Here is a 23,673-nt window from a genome sequence, read left to right as displayed (position 1 = left end):
TTAAAAATAACCATTTTCTTGGTTAGTTTCCAGAGCTAGCAGTCACAGAGGCTAATTTCAAATTGCTTGAGGCCCTGGAAACAAAGATGTTTTTGTGCAAACACTGCCTTAAATGCCAATAAAAAATGTGAGCAGGACCCACTCAGCCTTGTAAGTGAATTATACACAAGACAGTTTTTCTCATCACAAAACCCCATTTCCCCCAGATTTTTCTGTCATGCACTAGCATTTACAGAACAGCTTTCAAAGTGACAAAACTATTGGACAGGGAATAGGATAGCTAACTTGGATGGCTAACTTTTATAGCTATTCAGAACAGAGATAGCTTCCTGTGGTGAACACTTAATTTTGGTCAGTGAATGAAGTCCTCCCTCTTTACCTATGTCCTCTGAGGTCTCTCCTGGACTATATTTAAGAAGGATGTGGGACAAAAGCAGGAAGTCCAAGGCAGATCAACAGGAACGGTTAGGTGTCAAGGATTGAAAGAATTTGGGTTCCTCAGCCTAAAGAAAAGGAATCTGGAAGGAGAGCATGGCAGTTACTGGTATAAAAATCACTAAGAATACTTGAAGTAAGAGACAGAATTAAATATTTTTCATGTCTGCAGTAAACAAAAGAATCTTAAAAAGCAGTGAGGAAAGTTGATGTTAGATACCAGGAAAATGTTTGCAACATAAAAGTAGAAAAGCAACAGGATAGGTTACTGGAAATGTGAAATCTGCAACCCTGGAAGTCTGATAAAAGTGTTTATCTAGACATAAAACAAGTGTAATTTACACTGCTTTGGATCTAGGAGATACAGTGTGTAACCTTCTAAAATCTCTTCATACCAAAGATTCTGGGATGTGTTAAAAAATGCTACATAATAAATATACACATAAATGCTAGTGATAAAGCAGTACAAATATAAAATTAATCATAATTATTCAGCACGGCATCTTATGCCAGAACTGTTAGCTTTTATTTTTTAATGTAATGGCACCACTTAGCAAGAGAATGATAAATTATTCATCCTAACAAATGAGTTTAGTTAGCTTAAATAAATGAGTTATTTTATGGTTAATTCAGTATGTAGACTTTAGACCTGGTGGAGAAGAATTAAGCACCATTTTGAAACAGATTGTGTTACTTGAGACAATCAGTTGCTTTCCCTGCACCCTAATTTTTCACCTGTAAAAGGAAGATAACATCTTTTACAGACTTTAATTAGTTACAATAGGAATATGTAGAATAAAAATGGAAACCAACTATTTCCAAGGATGGCCATACACTTTCTTTAGATAAAAAAATTCCCTGGGAAAATGTAGGAAAAAAACAGTAAATGTTTTAAGACTAAATTCCTCATTGCCTACCAAATTATGGGATTTTTATTCTTTTTTTCTTTGGAATTGGTGTCAGTTGCTGTTCCTTTCAAACGTATCTTTTCTATTTCTAACATGTAATTATGGGACTGTAGCAATGAAACCAGGGCTTATTCCAGATAACAAAATTTTAATATCTTGTATCTTCCCACAGGTGAAATAAATGATGTCCATTAGTGTAGTAGTAGACCACTTTTTTTAATCAAGGAGCATAAGATGAAGTTGAAATGATCTGTACACAGGATCAAGCGCCAGGAATAAAAGGCCAGCATAAGCATAGGTATCATTTTATCACTGTTTAATAACTTCCCTAAACAACCCAAAAGTTAAGGTTACATTTTATGGGTAGCATTTTAATGCAAATTAGTTCTTTCATATTTCAGGAGAGTAAGCATGGCAGATATAAAGTTATTGAGCCTTAAAAGTGTTCCTTGGACCAAATTACTCTAATGGCCATCCATTTGTTGTGAATAATCATTTTCAGTCAGGTATATTTCAGTTTATGCAACACAGTTTATATGTACTTTTCCAGAGAGGTGAATGGGAATTTAGGATCAGCATGGAATGAAAACAAAACTTTCATGCCTCCAAGAAAAACTCCTCCTGAAATGGTCAGACTCACATTCTAAAAGTTTCAGACTGGCTCTTCACTCATGATCACTCAGCACACAAGCTTGACAAACCAAGTACAAGCCTTCCACCAGTGCTAGACTCCCACTACCTAAAGACTGTAACAACCTATTAATTCCTGCAGTTCTTTCACCTTAAAGTGCAGAACAGATGTAAGAACTGGATCTCTTATCCTGGTGGAGGAGGCTGTACCAGGGACTCAGACTGTATTTGATCTTACCTGCAAGGTGATTGAAGTGAAGCCTTCTGCACAGGTGAGTGTTGCCTCTGTATCTCCTCCCCTTGGCTCTCCTGTGCACACCAGGCTCTGACAGAATTTCTCAATTTAGTTTGTGGACCTATGAGCTGAAATTTGCCCTCCTTACTCTTTTGGTAGTGTTAAATGTCAGTTATTTGAAGATTTGTAGTCATAATTCACTTTTTAGACTGCTTCTTTTTCTCACTTATGGTTAGAGGGAGTGGCATATGTATTTTTAACTAGGAGCTATAAAACATAAAAAGACACAAATCTTAATGCTTTGGCTGAAATGCAGTGAAAATAAATAATGTCTTAAGATCCTAATTAAGGGTCTATTTTTCTAATACAAGATCACTAATAAAGTACACCTGTTTGTGAAGCATGATTCAAATGAAAAGCATACAATTTTTAATAACTACATTTGTCTCATTGAATCCTCCATCAAACTAGCAGACTCTTTTCCCAGATTCCACAAGAAATAAAAAATGAAACACTTCTATTTGACTGAAAGATTTATAACTCATTTTGGTTTTGATGGACTTGCCATTTATAGCTTTCACATTAAGTTTAACACATTTCAGCATGTCACTATGAGCCTGACATACAGAACAGATATAATAACATTTCTTCCCTGATGTTCAGTCTTGGAGCGTATCCAGTGACTGCTGTCATAGCTGGACCCGCGGTGTGAGGTAGATCATTTTGCATGTGTCACAAACACACACTCATGCCTACATATGTGCAGAATCCAAGACTGTAGAGAAGTCTGGATGACTCACCTCCAGCTTCTCTCTTTTTTTTTTTGCCAGCTAGGTTGGACACAGATGCCTCTTTTTGTGCAAAGACTTCCAGGATCTTCCTCCACCTGCTCTGTTTCTCACAATCTCATTACTTTTTCATTTTTTTCATTTTACGTAGTTCATATGTCCTGGTTTTGTTTCAGTTGTGTTGTTTTTCATGCAATCCTTAAGGTATATCAAAACAATGTTTGTACATAAATTAATTAAAATGTCTTTTGGTAAGGTGACACAAAAAAATTTGGTTCATTGATTCTCTGCATGTGACAATACCAGAAGATCCAGATCTTCTTCGGAGACAGGATAATCTGTCAACGGAGAAACAAAAACAAGCAACAAATAAACAAAAAAAATAACAGCTGAAACTGGACTTAAAAGCCATATATTAAACTTTACATAATGTACTCTATTCCTAATATATCTGTGTCGCAGACATCTTTTCACTAAAAGTCCTTTGTTTAGGATTTTTCCTTCTGAGAAGCTAAGAAGCCTCAGAGACAGAATGTAAACAATGGTTATCTGCTGCTGTGGAATGCAACAGGTCCACCTGTGATTGGCCTATCTTGGATGTTTATAATTAATGGCCAATCAAGGCCGAGCTATCTCGGACAGAGTCTGAGAGAGCTGCCTTTGTTATCATTCTCTTCTTTTCTATTCTTAGCTTAGCAAGCTTCTGAAAAAAACTGTCCTTCTTTTTCTTTTTAGTATAGTTATAATGTAATATATATATATCATAAAATAATAAATCAAGCCTTCCGATCGTAGAGTCAACATTCTCGTCTCTTCCTTCACCTGAAAACCCCTGTGACCATGGTCACATATCTGCAAGAATTTATCACTAGAAAAAGTTGTATTCCATCTTGACAAAAATAAGGAAGAAAATTGTTCCTACTTTACAGGAACAATTCTGTTCTACTTAATAAACCCAAAATCTGATGTGATGGATAGTCTTTTTTTCTGGAAGTCATTGCACTGAAAACCATTGAATGAGAAAACAAATGGCAGGATAACATGCATACATATTCCAGAATCAGGAACATAACATATGCACATACTCTTCACTTTCAAGCCATGATTTTGTTCTAACACATCACATGCATCCATATAGCTTTTTGTGTTTCTTAAAACTAATTTCATATTCTTAGAGAGAAGTAATAAAAGTAATATTCTTAGAGAGAAGTAATAGGTAATAAAATATATTTTCACAGTTGAACACCCAGAAGACCTAATTTTATAACATTTTGAATGAGTATGTAAGTTTTATTGTTTGGGTTTTTTTGTTTTTTCATTGCCAAGAAATCTTTTGGTAGGAGTCCCATGACATATTTCAAATACTTTGCTACAAGAGTAAATAACTTTAGTGTTACTTGAATAATAGTGGTGACATTTTTTTCTTTGTGTGTGTACTCTCTTCTGTTTCTCATAGTGCTTCAATACAACTTTATTGGCTCAGCTTTTTCTGCAGGATGTCAACAACATCTGCATTTAAGGAATCTTTTGACAAGATTAAAAGAGTACTGGTTTTTGTGTTTTCATTTGCACTGTGGATGGTACTATTACCAAAGAAAATCATGAAACAAATAAAATGGTCATGGCCTAGAAGATGATGGCCTAGAAGAGAATCAGCTGAAAGGTGTATGAAAACAAGGTAAACTGTGCATCACAATTTAGAGAGTAATGCAAATTTACCAAGTCACTGGCAGTAGAACTATGTTCTTTTCCAGGTGGAAAATATGTGGATTCGTCAAAAAAATCAGGCAAGTCAAGGATACAAAGAATTCGGCACAGCTGCTAGTGGAAAGTTGGAAAAAAGAAGATTGTGTCTTTCTAGAAAATAATCTTTGGAAAAGATTTAATCAATCTAGGGAAAAATTCACTTACTTTCTTTTCTTAAGGAATTAAAATGTTTCTGCCTGAAATACAGGTTTTTGAATATAGCTTTCTGACCTTAAATTGCCAAATATAATCAGCACACGATATTACAGTAATAATGACACCACAAACTCTATCATGTTACAATGAAATCAGTTTAACAAAGGACTTATTTTTTAGGCCCAGGTTGTCAATCACATCTTAGGGAAGATGAGCTACTTGTGGGCAAACTTTAGAGTCTCTAAGACAGACTTCTGTAGATGAATATGTGCTAGATTACAATGAGCAGTCAGCTCTGTGACCTGATGCTGGCTTCAGGAATATGAGGGCCTCTTGCAGTCCTCTTTGAGGTAGCTTATGTGAGGCTGTGAGAACACTTTTTAGAAAACTTTTCTGATAAACAGCTCTCCCTCTGTCTTCAGGTAGCATCTAGTTCCTCAATCACTCTTCTTGGGTTCTGGAATTACAGCTTCAAAAACTGTGAGATTCCTGAAATGAGGAATTTGAAAAGCAAGATTACAGAAGGGCTGCCCTACAGTACTGTGTTGCAACTAATAACAACAAGCAAAGGTGTGGTCCAAGACTTCCTTCTACTGAGCTTGGAAATGGAAAACTTCTTTACAGGAACATCTGCAACTGTACTTCTCAGTGGTGGATCATCCAGCCGGCCTCACCATGGATTTTGGGGGAATGTCCACTCCAGCACTTGGAGCACCTCCTCCCCCTTCTTCTTCATTGGTCTTGGTGTCTGCAGAGTTGTTGCTGTCCCATAGTCTCACTGCTTCCTTTTGGCTGCAGTTGTGCAGACGATTTTCCCCTTCCTACATTCATTATCCCAGGGGTGCTGCCACCATTACTGATGGGCTCAGCCCTGGTCAGCAGCAGGCTCCTCTTGGAGCTGTCTGACATTGACTCTGTCGAACATGGGGGGAAGCTTCTAATTACACCTGAAGGCCCCCACTTCTAAAATGGCCATGAAAACCCAGCTCAGAACTCCTAATCACAAGTTCAATGAACTCTTCTTTGAAGTCTATGGAACAAAGTTAAAATCTAAGCACTTCAATTCAAATTTCTAGCACAGAGACTTGCCAAAGATGAAGTTTTGATGTTCCTCCAAGCATTTTTCTTCTACTAAGCTTGATGTCTCAGGTGAAAAATGACATTAAGCCAGATGGCATAGCTGTAAAAATATGTGAGTGAAAACACAGTCCTAGGAAAAAAAAGTAAATTTGAATGCTAAAGAATAAAAATGGGGGGGGGGGGGAAATAAACTACACAATGGAAAGGCTTGAGTGGTGCCCTAAGTAACAAGCAAAAGTCAAGCTAGTGGTGGAGAGGAACTAAGACTAAGCAGGAATGTGCAGAGGTGGGCAGAAGTGGGTAAGGGATGCCACCATGCAGTGGTTGGGGTAGAATGTAGAACACTGAACACCCACCACTGAATATATTCACTCTGGGAATCTACCCACAGACAATAACTTAGGAGAGAAACTTTAACTATACAGGTTATTATTCTCTGGCAGGTGTGCCACTTGATTGAAGCACTGCCTGTCTTTACAGTGACAGCAAATCATGAAAGCGAGATAAGTACGTGAGTTAGCTGTGCTTTGGGAAGGTACTTCTAATTCCTCTCCTTGAAACACAGCTATAGGTGTTTGATTTTTTAACACAAAAGGCAATCACATCCCAAAACGAAGATGAATGTGTCTCCATATTTCTAAAATGCAGGTGTTGAAATATTTTTCTTTCTCAGTGTAAACACACATAGTGCCTGAAGTACAGCTACTTGGGCATCAAGCAACACAAAGCAGCAATCCATCAGCATGGCAGAGCTGCAGACTCAAGGCAGAGCAGCAGCTGCTAACAGGTGCCTTATTTCATACACCACTATTTGTGTTCAAGCCCTTCCCATTCATTGCTGAGGAATGGAAAATTTGACGTTACCACTCCCTAAAAACTTTTCACACTTTAAATTTCTAGAACGGTTCCATTACACTCCGTGTATGTTGGACTAGAAAGTACAACACAGAAGCACAGGTGTGGTATTTGCTGAAGTAAGGAAAAAAAGGACAGAAAGCTATACAAGCTATGAGGTAGGTGTGGTTCATCTGTCACAATGTGAACAGATCAGTGCTTAACAAAAAGAAGGTAAGTTGTGGTTTCACATGGCCAGGGATGACTCACTGTCTGAAAACACAGACTCTAACGGGGTTTTCTGTGAAAAGGAGCAGACACAAACCTCCCTCTGCCACTGGTTATGCCCTAAAAGCACAAAATGAAATGTAGACATTACATATATACTGCTGGGGGTTTCAGCAGGCCCATTCCTTTACAAATGAAATAGCAACAACACTTTTTAATCAACTTAACCATGTTTTTACAAATATTTGCCTCTGCAATGGTCTTGACTTTCAAATAAAAACAATACAAGAGAGTAAATATATCAAAGAACCAAGGAGGACTAAAACACAAAGAACATTTTACTGTGGGTTTATTTGTAGTTTGGTGTGAGGTTTTCTTTTTGTGGTTTCAGATATGTTATTAAGCCCTCATTTTTTTTCAAAGCAAAATACATTTTGTGAAAGCAAAAAAAGCAGTCACTAAGAAGCACTAGACCCTAATATACAAGAAAGCAAATCCCATGGCAAGCATAAAACCCTGCCAATTCATAGCTAAAGAGCAATATCAGCTATAAATTTGATCTAGCTTGTTCCAACCAAGCCCCCTTTTATCTCAAAATCTTTAAGCCCCATGTTGGGCACCAAGAGGATTGTCATGGTTCATCCTCAGCCAGTAACTAGGCACCACAGCCACTGGCTCACTCCCTCTGCAGTGGCATGGGGGAGTGAATCGGAACAGCAAAAGTGAGACATTTTGTGGATTGCAATAAATACAGTTTAGTAGGTAAAGCAAAGCAAAGCAAGAAATTCATTTGCCACTTCCCATGGGCAGGGAAGTATTCAGCCATCTCTAGGAAAACAGAGTTCCATTATGCCCAAAGGTTCCTTGGGAAGACAAAAGTCATCATTTCAAATGTTCCCCCCTTTTTTTCCTCAGCTTTATAGATTGAGCATGACACCATATGGTCCCTTTCATCACCTAGGGTCAGCTGTGTCCCCACCCAAATCCTTGTGCATCCCCAGCCTCCTGACTGGTGGGGTGCTGTGAAAAGCAGAAAAGGCCCTTGTGCTGTATCACCCATGTGCACCTTCCAAAAGTCATGACTGAAAAAAAGAAAGAAATCATTAAGGTAAGCAGGAACAAGCTGCATGAAGAAGCAGTTTAAAGTGACCCTTATAAATACAAGAAAGATTAGGTGTAAGGTTTCTAGAACTATTTGGTTCTAGAAAAAAATTATAAATTAGTTTGTATGCTGCTGGAAGAAAGTGTATCTTCACAAGCACAAACATAAGGCTAATCAAATAAATGTGTGTCTCATTGTCTTAAATCAACAAGTTTTTCATTCAAGTCAAAACCAGCTATTTTTCCAAATAAAACTATTCATAGCTGTAAGCAATATTAGAACACAGGACAAAAACCCTACACCACAATAGCCATCATGGAACAATCACAATTTTACCAAAGCTTTTGATTTTGTTGTTATTGTCACAAACTTTGAAGATTCACAGTGTCTGACAACAAAATAAAACACACTAAAAAATTCACAATAATGTAAACTTCCTTATGTCCTGCAAAAGGTCATATTTGGAATCAACTTGCTTTCTATTCTTTCTTGCATTGTCTCTGAGGACCCAATATTTTATGTATAATGCAATTAAGATGTAAAATCTGCATAGATAATTTTATTAATTAATGTTAGCTCTGTAAGCTTTACTGTGAACACCTAGTTAGATATTTTATCATATAAGTCCTTTCCTATCCAAGAATAGAATTTTCCATTCCTGGAAAGAAACAGACATTTCCTGCGGACAAAATATTTCATTTAAGTCTTTGAATATCTGAGTCCAATTCTCAGGTTCTTGGGTGCATAGATCTTTACTGAAGATCCACCAGTTTTTCAGTTTACCAGTTTCAGTATGGACTTTCTCAAATTACAGCTACCTTTGCACAATATTAAGCTGAAGTATTCTAGGAATTGTTTTCCAAGAGATTACTAGAATCTTTCTTTGTGCTTCCTTTAATCCCCAGCTGGAACTATTGGATTCTTACGGAAGCCTACAGGTATTAACAAGGCATTTCAGTGCTTATGTTAGTGCTTCATTTGTGATTAGCCTATACTACTAAAGAGTCAACAATTTGGAATTAAAAACACCACCTTACTTGAGTGAATAGATGTTCTTGTGGGCATAGAATCCTGGACTGGATATGAGTTCTTCTCAATGGAAGAAACTTAAGAGTGTAACTTCAGCAATTACTTAACCTCTTAAACTCCACTAACTCTATCTGAGGACTAGAAATTGGTATTTCTCTCACTCAAATTTATAGGCCTGACCTGTTCAAAATTCTTGTAAGACCAAAAAATCAGTTTGTGTAAATGGAAGAAATTTTCTCATTCACTTCAGCATTTTTAGATCAGGCTTTGAGACAGAGACTTTTGTGTGTGATCTGAATATTGATTCACCATGTAGGAGTTTTTCATTGAGGACAGTAAATCATCTTCATGGAGAGATACAAAAAACACTTTCTAAATATTCTTTATCTTTCTTCTGTGTGCCAATATGGTTATTTCCCTATGTCCAGGTAACAGGAACCACCATGTCAGTTTTATCAATGTTCTATTCAAACAATGAAAATGAAAGGGACTTGATTCAGCATGGAAATCTGCTGCTATACAAGATGTGCTACACAAGAAGGCAAACGTGGTAGTTTCAGTTCAGTATTTATGCAACTGAAAAACTGCAGGTGGGAATTAGCAAGCACTCAAGCACTGCCTAAGTGAAACAGATATATGTATTTTAGTCCTATTTAACTCTGGATATTGGAAAAGTCAATGCTCTCACCCTGTGAAAATTTTGCAAACTCAGTAAACGAGAACACATTTTCTAGCCTTGCATCTCTATCTGCCATGCCAAAAAACCATTGTCAGATAAGAGCAATCAGAGCGGAAAAGACAGCTCCAAATTCAGATTGTGCATATTCTGTACATTGTTGTGGTTATTTATTAATTTATTTCTAAAATAGCTGTAGTTTACAGGATTTTGTCAAAGCTACAATACACATGTAGTCAATTCCCCTCAATCCTACTGTTTCTCTTTTCACAAAATTACATTTGAGCCATTTATATGTAGAGCTGATGATGGTTCTCACGTGGATATTACTCAGCTCTTCACCCATATTGATAACATGTGCTGATAATTAGAGTTACTAATGATTGATAAACATCTCATTGGAGTCTATGCAAGATTTGGTGTTGAAAAAACATCAGATTTTTGATGCTTCCACCAATGACAGCTAATGAACACCAGCCTACAGAAGAAATTGCTCTTATTAGACTCCAAGGGCTTTGTGTTCAATTGTCCCCAATTTACTTTTGAGGACATAGCAAGATTATCTTTAATCTATGATCTGCCGTTATTGTGTAGTGGACTCATGCCTTCCTATGTTCTTTTTATTTATACAGCTGAACAACCTTTTGCTATTTGTTTAATTTCCTTCACAAAGTCTGACCCAGGAAGGCTTTTGGCATGTCTCACATTATCTCCATACTACTTGATCTTCTAAAGATAATTGCATTGCTAAGTATAACTTTTTACTGTTCCTGCTAGGGTGTCTGCTTACTCCTGCAATTTTCTTTGTGGTTTTTATTCATCCAGTGAGATCCAGAGCCCTAGCATAAAATTTCCCCTGAAGTTCAGAACATAAATTGTCCTCTTCACTCAGTAAGATTGCACACCTCCAGGTGCTAGTCCTCGATCTTTTCAGTGCAACTGATTTCACAAATCTTAACACACTCATTCACATCCCAGATGCCAGCCACCACAATACTTCCTTAGCATCTGAAAAACTTCTGGCCACACAAGCAATCAAGAAACACAGCAACCTCTAAAAAAATCCATTCATCAGACCATCACCATCAGCTTCTTGGCATTGGCCTCTTGCCCTAGCCTGAGGTGACTTCCCTCACAGCATTTTCCCCATCTAGCCTGGCCTCTTTGCTAGTTCTGGACAGATCTCATGATGTCACTGCTCAAAGAAAGATCCACAGACCCGTAACTGAGGTCTGTTGTATACTCATTTATGAACCTTATCTAATAAATTCACAAATAATGTCTCCCCTTATGTTAAGAAAGTTAGGAATTCTGCTTTTCTATATATACTTGATCTTTCAAGTACCAAATTAGTGTAACTTAGGGTTTCAATGTCCTGTCAATAATTAATAAATTTTAATGGTTAATTCATGTCATCAATTAAAGCTTTTTTTATCATATATATCCTATCTACACCCAAAGGGGATAAGTCATCATGGTCACAAACCGCTGATCCATTTTCCTGACAATCTCTAACAAATCAGCTATGGCTAACATTTTAATTAGTCATTTTAACTTAGGTCACATCAGTGAAAGAGGTCATATTAACCACCCTTGGATACCCATAGTACTATGACTACATGGCATGCACAACCAGCTGTGGATCAGAGTTATCATGGAGGTGACTGGTCCCTTTTCAGCCAGCAGCTGCTCCCTGACCTCTCTAACACAAGTAATAAGTGTAATAAGTGCTGCTTCCTTTTGTTGATGTCATTTTTCCTGAGCAGTCTCATCTGTTCTTGGTTTGATAAAGGCATCCCTCACCTCCTCTCATTTCCCTTTCAGGCTTGCACACACAGAAGTCTTTATTTTTTTTTAGGTGGAGGGTCCAGTACTTGCCAGCTTGCCCCCCCAGCTCATTTCCATGCTCCCTGACATAACTTTAACACCAGTTAACATTTTTTTGGCATCTCCCACTGATATACATATTGGTGAATCCCTCTCACTCCAAAGAAACAGTGAGGCCAGAAATTATCTCAGCCACAGCCAAAATGATATGCAGAGCAGCCAGGAGTGAATTGACCCTTGATTGTTTTAGACCCCCTGCAGCACGCATGAGTTGATGCTTAGAAAATGGATTGCACATTCGGCCATATGGTGAGGGGCACTGGAATGACAGGAGCTGCTCATTTAGGGAGGATAAGCACCAGAGGGTTCACAGTCTGAGGGGCCACAGTGAGGGTCAGTGTTTAGATGGACTGAGGGAGTTCACACACTCTATAATTCATGGGGAGGGATGTAACTGCTATGATGAAGAATTAGGCTGGTACGAGGAGTAGTGGTCAGGCAGTGCAAACCTCATTTCTGCAATCATTCTATACCTGCAAGGGTGTCTTTATTTCTCTAAATAAATGAGACAAGTCTGCAAACATATATCAAAGCTTCACTCTGCAAGAGAAGAGTAGAAATAACAGCTGGAGAGATATCCATGGCACCAAAAGTAAGATTTTAGAAAGTATTTTTAAGAACATTTCTAGCAACGTATGCTGCTGCTTGGCAAAAGTACTGAACCAATTTTACAGCCAAACTTTGTTAAAATGTCATCATCTTTAATGCAAATAGGTTTGCTTAGTATACAACCTCACAAGAAGTGCAAAGGTGGATTATTGGCTCAGAAAATAAAATCGTTAGGCTTTGAAATACAGAAAGAACATTAAAAAGAAAAAAATGCTGTGAAAATTTCACTAGAAGGATTTTCTCAAAATGTAAATATTTTTGAACAGTAAGTACTGGAAAGCTTTCATTATCAATGCCATTCTTATTGTTTCTGCTGTATAAAGACATCTGAGAAAGCACATGAAAACTATTCAGTGAACCCATTAAAAACAGAAGCATTATCTGAAAAGCAAATTCTAATCACATATAAATTTAAATCTCATAATAATCCTATAATAGAAGAAAAAGAACTATTATTTCAGCATAGACAGTGCTGGCATGGGGTGTAATTTAACTTGAATCTCACAGTTCTGTCAGACTAACCAATGCCCTTGGTGCCTTGATAAACTACAAGGAGCAGATGCATAATAAGATGACTCAGACAGCTTGCTGAAGTTTCATCTGCCAGTGGGATCCACTTGGTACAGCCAGATCCCTTTGCCAAGTCTACTTTCTCACTCTTTATAGATAGCACTACTCCAGTAGCAGTTCTGATCTATCCAGCTGCTCCACATACAATCTCAGAAAGAAATCCTTCACTATGCTTAGTTACGAGGGCTACAAAGAACACTAAGACCTACCCACTACTCCTTAGCAGGTGGTTCAGCATTTTTAAAAGCCCTAGAGATGACAAAACTCAGCTTCCAGAAATGGTTCAGGACAAAGTGGACCTTGAGTCCAAAAGAATGTGAGGGCTCAACATCAGAAACCAGGGCTGGGATTTAAGTTCTAAATTTTTAATAGAAAACTCTAACTGTAGAAGTACTGAATTTCTTATGTGCAGTTCCTGAAATCATTTGGCTTCCCAGCTATGATATTGCAGTTCCCTTTAGAAGGTTTCTTTCTACATGTACATTTCCATGGCACAGGTTTAACTCCTCACTTGAATTGCTCCACTAAAGCTTGCCTGACCTTGAGAGAGTCATGCTCTGAGGGCTCCTCTGAGCTTCAAGTGAGTCAGAAATGCTGTCCCAGGTCAAGTATGTCTGTGCAATTCCTCCAAAGTTCATCCCAGGGTTCTGTGATTGCAGCAAGCCATGTTATTCTATCATGCCTTTGCTCAAATATAGGAGCAGAACTTTTTTGATTTTTCTAGAGGGTATTCTAGCTTCTAGGTTTAGCCTGGAAAAAAAAAGAAGTCCCTGGGGACACCTTAAAACAGCCTTTCAATATTTAAAGGAGTCTTATAAAAAAGATGGAGAAAGATTTTTTTATCAGGTCCTGAAGTGACAGTACAAAAGGCAACAATTTTAAAGTGAAAGAAGGTATGTAAAGAGACAAAAGGAATAAATTCTTTACAGTGAGTGTGGTGAGACACTGGAACAAGTTGCTTAGACAAGCTGTGAAGGCCCAGTGCATGGAAGTGTTCAAGGACAGGTTGGATGAGGCTTTGAGCAACCTGATCTAGTGGAAGGTGTCCCTGCCTGTGTCAGGTCCCTTCCAACGCAACCCATTCTATGATTCTGGGTTTCTATTACTTACTTCTTTGTGAAGAGTCACAAAAATACCAGCTTCATCTAAAGAGCTGAGTAACCATGCTAGGAGTATTTACATTAAGATTTATATCCTCTTTTTCTTCATGTAAGCTGTTGCACAGTGTTGCTTAGAAAACAATTAGGGTCTTCCTAAAATGTAGCACTCAAACGGGGAATCAAATCTCTCAAAAAGGACAGGACAGTCAGTCAATTAAATGGTGCCACAAATCTTTCTTGCAAGGGTCCTTACAATGGCCCATTTACCAAACTATATGTGCTGATGAATTCTTATGATCCTGTGTCTTTCTGTGTGGTGCAGTAAACAGTCTCTTGGGCTTTGTGCTGTGATCATCTCATTCTGCACATTTCTTACCAGATCCCATACCTATTTATCATGATTCCTCCATTTTGATATATTTCAAAACTTTCCTTCACACTTGACAATCCCATGTCTCAAAAATTTGCAGAAAGGGTGCATATTTTCCATTTTTCCATATTTCCTCATTAATCTTCAGATTATGGACAAAACAACAGCATTCCATTGGTTTGGAGGTTTCTTTTTTATTGAAAATAAAAGCAATAATGGAATATTTATAGATCCTCATTATTCAGAAACACTCTTAATTCCTAGGAAGTAACAGAAATTCTTTTGATATTTTATATAAGTTAACAATCTTCTCTCTCTTACTTTGGCTACCAACCACTTTTAAGTAGTGCAATTGTGAAATGGACTCTTTAGATGCAAAACATTAACCTCCACTAACAGACTTTTGCTTAAGTAATGAAACTGTATCCAAATACTCATTTCTTACTACAGCATATCAGCACTGCCCACACACTCAAGTTGAAGATTGTACAAGCACATGTACTTCTGGTTAGGCATCCTAAAAAAACTACTTGAGTTTCAGTTTAGGGATACTCTTCTGCTTAGCTGCCTGCTTCCATATTTTGGGGGTTCAGTTTTGTGAAGCTGAAATGTGATAAACTGAAAAATATAAACTGGGTCCCTCTTATAAGTCATTAATAGGGCAGGGATTTTTTTTTCTTTTTTTTCTGGGGTTGGTTGATTGGGTTTTTTTTCTAATGTGATTTCTACCCTAAGGTGAAAGACAATGCTCTGATGAATTTAGTGAAAATTATGGTTCTATAGTGAGCACAGAGTCAAGATTTCTGGGTTATGGTCTTGGACATTACTAAATTATGCATAACTTTTTATGGTTTCTCTTCCCCATTAATACATTGGATTATCATAAAAATTAATGATTTTCCTACCAGATCCTTCAAATCAAATACTGTTCATCAAGTCAAAACTGAGATAACTTTCAAACCCTACAGTCTCTTTAAAAACGTATCAACAGACTCCAGAAAAACAAGTTCTAGAACTTGAATATCCATGAAGAAAAAGTTCAGAAACAGATTGGGGAAAATGTTTTAGCATAGGATTTTTTCAGCACAAAACCAGACATGTCAATGACATTTTTATGTCCTTTTCATAGTAAGTTGCAGAGTGAAGCCAGCCAATCTGCAAAAATTGTACATGTACCATAAGTCAGCAAATATTCCTCCTGTTGCCTGAGCTGTTTGATCTCACAGTCTAGAAGGGAAGCAGAACTATATTTAATGACTCTTGCAGCCAGAATTTCAATTTAAAAAAACCATCCCTGAGCTCTATAGTCCTTTGAAATACAAAACCCTCCTCTCGTTTTCCTGTTCAGAGAGCTTGAAACAGATGCCGGCAGGATCCTTCCAGTACATTGCTGACAGGTATCTGTCTGCCAGGATTCCATCCGGAAGCCAAATTCACAGAGGGCAAGGGTTGAGGTGAACCTTATGCATCCACAGACAAGCCTTAAAACAGCCAAGTGCAGCAGAGAAGACTTTTGAGAACCTCCACAAGGATGTCAGAAGCAGTGTTCAAGGGCTTGTTTAAGTGTTAAGGCAATGGGGAAGATAAGCTTCAGTCCCTTGCACTTGTATTGTAGGTGATGAAGTCTACAACTGAATGAGGTCCAAGGACACTGTAAAGTGACACAAATACTGGAGATATTTTGTCAGCATCTGCATTACCAGGTCCTCAAAAATATATTATTCATAGGTTGCTCATGTGCTATGCCCACCTCCCCCACCAAAAAGTTAGCACTGGCTTTACTATTTCATTTCTTGGGATAAATAGCAGATTCTCCTCTGCCACAGGAATATTTGCACTTTCTGTTGAAAAGAGAAGCTGGGATTCATCACTGTAATGCAAGCAACACAAATATTACTTCTTCTAGAGTTTTGTCTTTACCTTTGAAGAAAAAAAAGGAGTCTTTATGTAATTCCTATGTTATGTTAATGAGGGGTAAGATAACACAAAAGCCAAAGCCTCTTCAGTTGGTCTTACCAAAGGAAAGTTTTACACAGGTTAATGTGTGACAGATGGTAATGACAGACTCTGAAGAGTTGTTCAAGAAAATAAGATAACTGAGGCTAGAACAAGAGTATTGCCAACAAAGAAAGGGTAAAAATTAATAGAATTTGTAGGCACTAAATGGAGCATTAGGAATGTGGATATTTATAGAATAAAGCAGGAGAAAAGAGTAAAAAACTTCCACCAATATTCTCTGCACAACATGATATTCATGCTGGGGTGGAGCACAGAAACACTGATAAAAAGGATTTTACCTACATTTCCTATTTAGCATTCCTCTCCATTTTCCTCTGCTTCATATTAGTGTGCTTAGAAAGATAGGTGGCACCAATTTATATTAGCTTGAACTCATTCCTGTTTTATCCACCCTGCAAGTAGCTTATTTAACTTGAAATGCAAAACTATTTCACATTCCAGGACCTAAATGCCAACAGTGTAAGGAGAAAGTCCTTTGCAGTTAGGATGATGGGTTGTGATTCTATAAGCATTTAGTGACAGGAAAGAGTTTGTATATATTCCTCTCCTAGTCAGGCATCTTAACCAAGGTTAAAATTTCTGTTATAATATCCTTTAAGTATGGCCATCTCTGTTTGATAAAGATAAACTTTATTTCTTGACAGTCTGAGGTGAAACATTGTGGTTTCGTGAATGAGGTGAATATCCTGATTGCATTTTGCAAACTGGGATTTCTGTCTCTGTCACACTGTAACATAAATCACATACCATGTATGAATGCATCATTTAAATCCACATAGGTTTATGGCAGACTGTGACAGTTCTTACTCTCAAGAGTCTGCCAGTAATGGTCTCAGACCCTGACATCAGTGCCTTTTGGCAATTGAACTACACGAGATATGTATCAGCAAATGATGCTGATTGTAGATAAGGGGCAAAAAATAAATGATGAAGATAAGTCTTACTTCCTTACTAACAGAAAAAAAAAAAACTGGTAAAAGAGTATCTTCAATTACTAATATACAGAGAACCTGAAGAACCAATGGCTGTTTACTGTGAAATGACAAAGTGCTGATGGAAAATCTCTTTGGCAGCATGTGAGGAAATTGGGAAGTGAACAAAAGACAAAAGAAACAGTTCATGTAAAATTTCCTGCCTGCACAAAAATCCTATATCAACCTTCCTAGCTCTACAGAAATTAAGTTAAATGTTTTATTCCTCAGATTTATTACTTTTAAGTGCCTCAAATTTCTAAAATGTTTCCAGAATTGAATGGTTGTTTATGTTAAAAGGCGCACAGCACAATGTTAACGTGAGATAGGGAATTGCAGAAGTGCCACTGAAACAAACCATTGCAAGAGGTGTCATTTGGAATATTGTGTGCTGGGCTGGTCATCTATGTTCAAAAAAGATAGAATTGAACTGGAAGAGAAGCAGAAACAATCTATAAAAATGATTAAGTAATGAGAAGGACTTACAATGAGACCTTGCAGAGGTTTTTTAGCCAAGGTTGTTTTGCCAAGCAAAAAAAGAATTGGAAGAGGATAAATGAGGTATCTAGATATATGTCTCTATAGAATGGCTTAAGCTAAATACATGCACTAACATAAAATCAAATAACTGTAAATTGATCAGGAATAAATCTATTCTGGAAATTCCTAGTATCTGACAAGCAAAATTTTAAGAGTTTCCACACGGGCTCTGGGCAAAAGTGAAACTAAATTTGTTTTAAGATGAACTTCAGTTGATGTACAGGGAGAGCTATGTAACAGAGTAAGGCAATGTCTGGGACTAGGACACTGGTGGCTCACTTCAGTCCTCTAGACAGCATCAGCTAGTGCCATATCCTCAGGCACTGCTCCTGGCCTCCACCTCCCAGCCCAGAAAAGTTCTTCTACAAGATCTACTGAGTTTTGCAGATAAGTTATAGTATCCCAAATGACATGGGGTGACCGTCTCTAAGCTACTGAGTCAGGCTGTGGGCATGGGCAATCAGACTTCACATAGGTCATAGGCAGAGACATACCCTAAGTACCTGGAACTTTATGAGCTTGTATTGAATTTATAGCATGTTCTCAAAGCATTTTACATGTCACATATGGAGGCATGGGAGGATTTCCCCAGGTGGATGCTCTAGTTTCTAAGAGAGGCAGATTTTTCTTTCAGTTTTGAAACTGGAAAGTATTCACCATAACTGCAGGGAGGAAGTTTACAAGATACATTTGAGGGTCATAGTGCATTATACAGCTCAAGGCTGACGCTAAGGGTTAAAGTTACTGATCAAGGGAGGGGGTTTTCCCCCAAGTTTTAGTTTAAAGGATTTTTTCTCTTGCCTTTCTATATAGAGAAGAAATTAGTCAGTCCTTGAGTGAGTTTTGTTTAACATGTACTATGCCAGTAGAGAGAAGTTCTCAGTTTCTCACTCATGCTTCCCATGGCACAGCTGTGACACTTAGCCTGTGTAAAACTATAAATTCAGTACAGGGTGACGCAGATGCTTTGCAGTCTAGGGGATTATTTACTTGTGGAGTCTCTACAGCCTTTAGAACTAGAGATTTTTCCTCAGTTGCCCACAGCTCTGAGTGTTTTAACCCACATGATCCAGACTGTCTACTAGATCATGACCTAGACTGTCTCTTCCAGCCATATGCTCCTATTTTTATGGCCATATTAGCATAATAATCAATGCTGAATTCTAGGAGAACTTGCATTATGCTGCCCTGAATTTTCTGTGAAGGCTAGCAAGTATGTATTTTTACATTGATTTGCTAGCTGCTGGACATGTTTTTCCACATGTCAGAATAAATAGATGCTATTTTATTTTAGATATTCAGTGTCTTTGCTGTATTCTGGCTCTTTTCCGGAATCATCTCAACAGATTTTTAGAGTTTCTCTTTTTTTTTTTTTAAATAAAGGTCTCATACATATTGGATGTACTACTTGAAAAATTCTCAGCAAGGTGCATAGCTACAGTTACATGTTTAAAAGTATCCACACAACTCTAAGTACAAGATAACATAATGCACAGAGAACATAACCCATACTATATTAAGCTGTGAGCATTGTATGTGCCATTTAAGTTTTCAATTGTTTTTTCTGAGGCTGCTGTGTGGTTATGAGGAAGGGAGTATAAATGGCCAGGTCGAAATTAAATGCAAGAGTTAAAACATTTAGCGATACAATGTGGCTGTAAAAAAAAATATAAACCTTCAACATAATAGATGGGATAGTAATGAAAAAAATTTTTAACTGACTTCTTTCTCCCAAGAAAATAATGGTGTCTCAAGATCTTAGTACTTATATTTTAAAGCCCCCCTGGGAGAGGTTTTGGGAGAAAAATAACAAAATTACCTCCTGAGACAGCCACTGCTTCAGGACGGGGCTGGGTGAGAACGTGAGCTGTCACAGAAATGCAGTGCTGAGTCAGAGTATTCTGGTGGGAAATGCCCAGGTTTAGGATGCCTGTGAGTTTACCAGGGAAAGTGAGCCAGCATGTAAGCTCTGACACTGCCCACCCTCCTGGCCTGGGCATGAGGAAGCAAACCAGGATCCTGGTGCAGAGAGCTGCAGTTACTCTTTCCAGTATCTCAGTCATTAGTCACAGCTGTCACCTGAGACCTGGCAGCTGACTCCAGGCCAAAATCAGCAGGCTGGCTGCAATCACAGAATGTAATAATATATTGAAGGAAGCAGGAATTACACTAGATATCTCATCTCATATTTTATTTCCTTGCCCTGTCACTAGAAATAGAGGCTGCTGGAGCTGAAACCAGTGTACACAGATGCAAATCAAAGAATCACAGAATAAATTAGGTTGAAAACTACCTCTGACATCATTGAAATCCAACCCATGACCAGCCACCGTGTCAACTAGACCCTGGCACTAAACACCACATCCAGTCTGTCCTTAAATACCTCCCTGGACAGTGATTCCACACCTCACTAGGGAGTCCATTCCAATGTCTAATCAACCTTTCTGTGAAGAAATTGCTCCTAATTGGTTTGGTCCAAACCAAACCTCCCCTGATGCACATTAATACTATGTCCTCTTGTCCTGTCACTGGCTGCCTGGGAGAAGAGACTGACCCCACCTGACTACAGCCTCCTTTCAGGTACTTGGAGAGAGCAACAAGGGCCCCCTGAGCCTCCTCTTCTCCAGGCTAAACACCCCCAGCTCCTTCAGCTGCTCCTCGCAGGACTTGTGCACCAGACCCTTCACCATCTCCATTGCCCTTCTCTGGACACGTTCCAGCACCTCCATGTACTTTCTGAATTGAGGGGACAGAATTTCTTTTCAGCTCTGCTGTGTTTTAAGCCACTTTCAGGAGTAGTAAAAAGCTCTCTTGACCTGGACCTGAAATGAGCTAGAAATGCACATTAAGGTTGACAAGACCTTAGGTTCTTGCTTTCTGGTGCTGGTTGAGATAGAGATCCTGACTGAATCCATAAGTCTTTCCAGTCACTGACATGCCAAACCCAGATACAAATTTAGCATGTTGGCAGGAACATTGATGACTGAACTCAGGGCTAAGGTTCAGTCATAAAACTATTGCAACTTCCTCTGATAGAGAGGCATAGCAGAGGAAGTCTGAAGGAGGCAATTGTGTTTGGCTAAGAGCTGGACAGTGCTGAACTTTGTGTAGGGAGATGGCCATGTATAGACTGTGGTTCATTTTATTTCTGTTTTCCTAAGTAATGCAATGTTATTGTGAACAGCATCTTGAAAATGCTCTCCATGCTCAGAGCTCCCAGGAGCAGAACAGCAGGTAGAGAACATTTTTCAGGCTTGCTGAAGCAATCCAAGCTTAGCACACAGGCATCTGATATCCAAAATCTCTTTTAAATGTGTAAGCATGACTGGATTCAATTCCAGGCAAGTAACTTTTTCTAAAGTCTCATTGAGATCAGAGTGTGGTAGGGGTGGAAAGATTATATACTCTATTTCAGAAGTCCTTTTAACTTTGTCTTAGCAAAAGACTGATCAAATTTCTGCTAAAAAAGCCAAAAACTCTTTTTTATGGATTCATTCTGTATGTGAATGAAGGCTTCAGTGTCTTCTCAAGGAAACTGGTGACATGTCCTTCTTTATCCTTCATGATAGTGACATCAATTTTAAAGGACCTTGTCTTTAGCATTTCTTCCAACTCTAACTAGAGTGTTTTTTTTACTATAAACCTTCTCCAGAAAAAAAGAACTTTGCATGTTCTGGGAATGTAAAAGGTTAAAAGAACCATATCTAATTCCAGAATCAATCTAATTGGCATTTTTATGCATTCAGTTCACAAAGCAATGCTACCAGGTGCTTCTTTGCATCACATTCTGGTGAAAAGAGGTCCAAGAGAAGAATTCCCATCTCTTTTACTCTGCAACAACAGAGTTCAATAAACACAGGCTGGAGGTAGAAACACACTTGAATTTCTGGAGGTGCTCCTCTTTTCTCACATCTGGGAAAGTAGGAATCAGATCACATGTATGATCTTTGTACCTGGCCTGCTCTATCAGTTAATTCATTCTGTTTTCTCCACAACTTGAATTCTTTTTTTTCTCTTTCATTCTCCGAGGACGTTCAGCCTGTCAACCCCAAAGTAGTGCTTATATAACTATTACTATTCTACAGCCATGGGACCATTCAGAAGGATAACCACTGAAGTCTTATATAAAAGAAGGGCACAGCATGGTTCATATTGTTTTTCCTGTATCAGCTAAAGCAGTAGAACGGCTTGCATGGTCTTCTCTCTGTACTGGTAAAGTTGGAGCTTTATAACTTGAATTTGAAAATGGGCCAAGAAAACAAGCTACAACTCAGGACGACACTATGTAAAACAAAAGAGGGATTAAATGCAGAGCAAAAAATCTTTGAAACTTAAATGAATTTTTATTCTTGAATTAACTCCTTGCAATTAAATATCTTTATAGTCTTTATATAATCTATATAATCTATATAGTCTATATAATCTTTATATTATCCATCATATGTCACAAATGTCTTTTGTCCCTTAATAAAAAAATGCAATCAATCATGATTAAAAAGAAAAAAACAATTAGGAATTTCTTATTCCATTTGGCAAAACAATGAGCAGCAGGTTACTTATGCAAATATAATCTCACCAGCCTTATTTTCTCAAATGCCACAGTTGTCTTCTACTTTAATTTTTATTTCATGGTACCACTTTCCTCAGACCTATTTCCCTGGCCTTACTGTTTTGCCAGCTGATGGTTGAATGAATCAGCCTTAGATAAAAAAGGCTGGCTTCTGGAAGGCAGAGTTATTGAGGGCAACTGATGACAAACCACTGAAGTTAGTAGGTGTTAGCCATTAAATTGTTCTTAATGAATGAATTCCACAGCAGCAAAAGCAGTATTCACCAGACAATGAGAAAAGTGGCTGGGTGTACTCATGCAGTGCATGGAAATGACACAACAGAAAACACAGTGTTCTGGAATGGAGCAGCATCCACGTCTCCTCATTCTACAAAAGCATATAGTGTACATTTATTACAGCAAAAGTAAACACAGAGGAAAAAAAAGTGATAGAGATGTTTGCTTCCACATGCCACAGATAAAGATCAGATATAAAACAACAGGGAAAGGTAGGTTATAATGAAGGCTGACATGTCACAGACCTTAATTTATGCATAGGTGTTCTGGTCAGATCTCTTGGATCAGAGCCAAATTACTGAATTTAAGCCACAGAAGCTAACCTGAACTCTAGTGCATTTCAAAAGAAGAGAGTCTAGGCATTACGGGAGGTAGAGGAGTTGGTGACAAGGATGTGATGTCCACATTCTGGTTTTAATGCTTTCCTGAGAACCAAGCCTAGTCTGATCCTGCTCATTAAACACCCATCAACTGTTGGAGGGCAGGTATCCTCCTGCAGCATTTCTACCAGGTTAGTTTCAGAAAAATAGAAATCCAGTCTGCCTTATCCAAGTGTGAACTCTAAGGTCAGTAAGGGAATTCACACTCTTGCTCCTTATCCTAACTAGAAGACCTAGCATAAAGTCTATGGATGGGTCTACCCAGCTGTATCTTTAGGGAACTCACATTTGTGACACTACATTCTCAGCCTCCTTCAATTACATATATACTATTAATATGGTATTATGACCCAATAGCTCCTACATTCTTTGGCTCTGATTTTACAGTAGCCCATAAAACAGAGTCATTTCTCCCTTTCTGCTAAGGAACTGATTGAACACCTGCTGAACTTCTGTGGAAGTTTTCTGATGAGTTCAAGCAATCATGGAAGAGCTTCCAGGTAAAATGCTCAATCAGTTGCTTTGAGTTAGGTT

General features: G+C 38.1%; 1 long non-coding RNA gene across 1 annotated transcript in view; it reads right to left on the bottom strand.

Moving 5' to 3' along the window:
• Positions 1–1,644: 1,644 nt before the first annotated feature.
• Positions 1,645–23,673, bottom strand: part of LOC143696141 (uncharacterized) — a 25,694-nt gene continuing 3,665 nt past the window's right edge. Inside the window, exon 2 of the long non-coding RNA XR_013185549.1 lies at positions 1,645–3,334. This is a non-coding gene — a long non-coding RNA (uncharacterized LOC143696141). The remainder of the gene's footprint in view (positions 3,335–23,673) is intronic.

This window comes from Agelaius phoeniceus, chromosome 1 (assembly GCF_051311805.1).
Source record: "Agelaius phoeniceus isolate bAgePho1 chromosome 1, bAgePho1.hap1, whole genome shotgun sequence".
In the NCBI taxonomy this organism is placed as follows: Eukaryota; Metazoa; Chordata; class Aves; order Passeriformes; family Icteridae; genus Agelaius; species Agelaius phoeniceus.
The sequence above is the reverse complement of the archived record's forward strand: the minus strand, read 5'-3'. Positions and strand labels throughout refer to the sequence as shown.